Genomic DNA, 3,505 nt, shown 5'->3' with positions numbered 1-3,505 from the left:
ATATACATATCTGAGATTTTGTCGAGATCTGCGACACTTTCAAATTCAACAATATCTCTGAAGATGCTATTAAGTTGAGGTTTTTCCCATTCTCTCTGAGGGATAAAGCTAAGTGTTGGTTGTATTCTCTACCAACAGGCTCTATCACCAAGTGGGAAGATCTTGCTCAGAAGTTTCTCACTAAATTCTTCCCTATGGCGAAGACAGCTGCAATTAGGAATGCTCTTACTCAATTTGCGCAGCAATTGGGAGAATCTTTGTGTGAAGCTTGCGATCGTTATAAGGAGATGCTTAGAAAGTGTCCTCATCATGAGATGCCTGACTGGATGATCATTAAATTCTTTTATAATAGTTTGGGTGCGACTTCTAGACCCATGCCTGATGCAGCATCAGGTGGAGCCTTATGGGCTAAAAGCTACGAGGAAGCTTATGATTTGATTGAACTGAAGGCTGCTAATGAATACCAGATTCCTTCTCAGAGACTAACTCAAGGCAAAGTAACAGCAATTCTGAAGGTAGATGCATCCACTGCTATAGTTGCTCATCTTAAGGCTTTGACAATGAAGATGGATTCTTTGGCTAATTATGGAACTAATCAGATCACTAATGTCTGTGAGCTTTGTGCTAGTGCACATGAGACAGAGCAGTGTGCTATTTCTAGTGAATCAGCTCAGTTTGTGAGCAACTTTCAGAGGTCTCAGTAACTAGTTCCAACCACCTATCATCCCAGCAACCGCAATCATCCTAACTTTAGCTGGAGCAACACTCAGAATGCGGTATAGTAGCCTTATCAGCAGTATGCAACAAAGCAATACAACCCTCCTGATTTTCAGCAACCACAATACGCACCAAGACAACAACTTCAACTCCAACAATCTATTGAAAAATGTGAACTGGAGGAGTTGAGGAGTTGAGGCATGTGCAAGAGCCAATCGGTTTCTATTTAGACCTTGGAGAATCAATTGGGCAGATTTCCAATGTCTTGCTGAATCGATAATATGGTACACTCCCTAGTGACACTGAAGTGCCAAGAAAGAAGGAAGCAAAGGAGCAGGTTAAGGCAATTACATTGAGGTCTGGGAAGGTTACAAGCCAAAGAAAAAGCTCAAGTTCAAGAATCTGAAGATGTGGCTGAAGAAGAAGTGCAAAAGGAAGTAGAAGTGGAACCAGGGAAGAAAACCGTGGAACACACTCCTCTTGAGGGTAATACAGGAGAGAAATATGTCTATCCTCCACCTCTTTTTCCTAAAAGGCTGCAGAAGAAAAAGTTAGATAAGTAGTTTGCGAAGTTTCTGGAGGTGTTCAAGAAACTTCATATCAACATACCTTTCGCTGAAGCTCTTGAACAGATGCCTAGTTATGCGAATTTTATGAAAGGTTTTCTCTCTCGGAAGGTGAATCTCGATGAATTAGAGACCGTATCTCTCACGGAGGAATGCAGTGTTGTTCTGCTACAGAAGTTGCCTCTGAAGCTTAAAGATCCTGAAAGCTTCACTATTCCTTGCACCATCATAAAAGTGTCATTCGACAAAATCTTATGTGACTTGGAAGCTAGCATCAATCTGATGCCCTTGTCTATCTTTAAGAAGTTGGATTTACCTGATCCAAAGCCTACTTATATGTCCTTGCAGTTAGCCGATCGCTCAATTACATATCCACAAGGCATTGTGGATGATGTCTTGGTCAAGGTAGACAAACTCATCTTTCCTACGGAATTTGTAATTCTTGATTTCGAGGAGGATAAAAAGATTCCCATAATTTTGGGAAGACCATTCTTGGCTACAGGCCAAACCTTGATTGATGTGCAGAAGGGTGAGCTAACTATGTGAGTGCTGGATCAGGATGTGACTTTTAACGTATTCAATGCCATGAAATTCCCTAAAGATAATAAGGAGTGCTTAAAAGTGGAATTAGTCAATTCCGTGGTTACTTCAGAACTTGATCAAATGCTAAGGTCTGATGCCTTAGAGAAGGCCTTGTTGGGGAGTTCAGATAGTGAAGACGATAAAGGTGATGAGCAGTTGCAGTATTTGAATGCTTCTCCTTGGAAGCGAAGGCTGGATATGCCATTTGAATCTCTTGGATTGGAAGAGCTGAAAAATTCTGGAAAGTGCCTAAAGCCATCTATTGAGGAAGCTCCTACACTCGAGCTTAAACCATTTCCTGAACACTCGAGGTGTGCGTTTTTAGGTGATGCATCTACTTTGCCTGTTATTATTGCATCTGACCTTTCAGGTAGTGATGAGAAAAAGCCTTTGAGGATTCTGAGAGAATTCAAATCAGAAATTGGAAGGACTATAGCAGATATCAAGGGAATCAGCCCTTCTTATTGCATGCATAAAGTTCTGCTAGAGGAAGGTAGCAATCCAACTGTTGAACAACAGAGAAGGCTTAATCCAATCATGAAAGAAGTTGTGAAGAAGGAAATTCTCAAGTGGCTAGATGCAGGGATCATCTGTCCTATTTCTCATAGTTCTTAGGTGAGTCCAGTTCAGTGTGTGCCAAAGAAAAGAGGCATCGCACTTGTTGCTAATGAGATGAATGAGCTCATTCCTACTCGAACAGTCACGGGGTGGAGAGTTTGCATGGATTACAGGAAGCTGAACAAAGCTACGAGGAAGGATCTCTTCCCTCTTCTGTTTATTGATCAGATGCTTGACAGGTTGGCTGGGCATGAGTACTATTGTCTTTTAGATGGCTATTCAGATTATAATCAAATTTGCATCGCTCCAGAAGATCAGGAAAAGACTACCTTCACTTATATGTTTGGTACTTTTGCCTTCAAAAGAGTTTCTTTTGGTTTGTGTGGTGCACCTGCATATTTCAGAGATGCATGATGGATATCTTTTCTTACATGATTAGTCAGAATGTGGAGGTGTTTATGGATGATTTCTATGTGTTCGGTGATTCTTTTGACTAATGCTTGCAAAATCTTGGCACCGTTCTTAAAAGGTGTGTTGTAATAACTCAAATTTTTGAGACCTTGTAAAAGTTTAAATGAATAGTAACCCTGACGGATGGGAAAAACTTTTGAGCCCATACTATGTAATATCCGGGATATATCTTGTAATTATTTTTACTAATAAATAATTATTATATGTGTTCCGTATATATTCTGTGAATTATTTGTTAAGTGTTAAATGTGTTTGGATGTTTAAAAAAATTATTAATTGAGTATTTTAATTTTTATATGTCCAAAGTAAAATATAGATAATTGTCATATCTTCCTAATTATTTTTATGTTGATTTATGAATTTATAGGAATCATATGAATTTTATAAAATCTTTTTCCGGGTATTTAAAATATATTTTATAAAAATGGGAACCAACCGACGTCTTCCGTTTTTACGTTTTTAGAACCCGAAACTCTTCCGAGAACTCCTTCCTAACCTAATTATAATATTCCGAGCATTTTCCATGTTTCGACTTTTTCGATCTGGCGTATGGTTTGTCCTGCGCGGGTCCCGACGCACCATTTTCGATACAATATTCATTTCGGTAAATC

The 3,505-nt window shown here is 39.2% G+C and overlaps 1 non-coding gene across 1 annotated transcript; it reads right to left on the bottom strand.

The window, feature by feature from the left end:
* Nucleotides 1-205: 205 nt before the first annotated feature.
* Nucleotides 206-316, bottom strand: LOC141681200 (small nucleolar RNA R71). Its single transcript, XR_012558641.1, has one exon. It is a non-coding gene; the product is annotated as a small nucleolar RNA R71 (small nucleolar RNA).
* Nucleotides 317-3,505: the final 3,189 nt, after the last annotated feature.

This window comes from Apium graveolens, chromosome 8, assembly GCF_009905375.1.
Source record: "Apium graveolens cultivar Ventura chromosome 8, ASM990537v1, whole genome shotgun sequence".
NCBI classification, from domain to species: domain Eukaryota; kingdom Viridiplantae; phylum Streptophyta; class Magnoliopsida; order Apiales; family Apiaceae; genus Apium; species Apium graveolens.
Note: the sequence above shows the minus strand (reverse complement) of the source record. Positions and strands in the feature narration are given on the sequence as shown.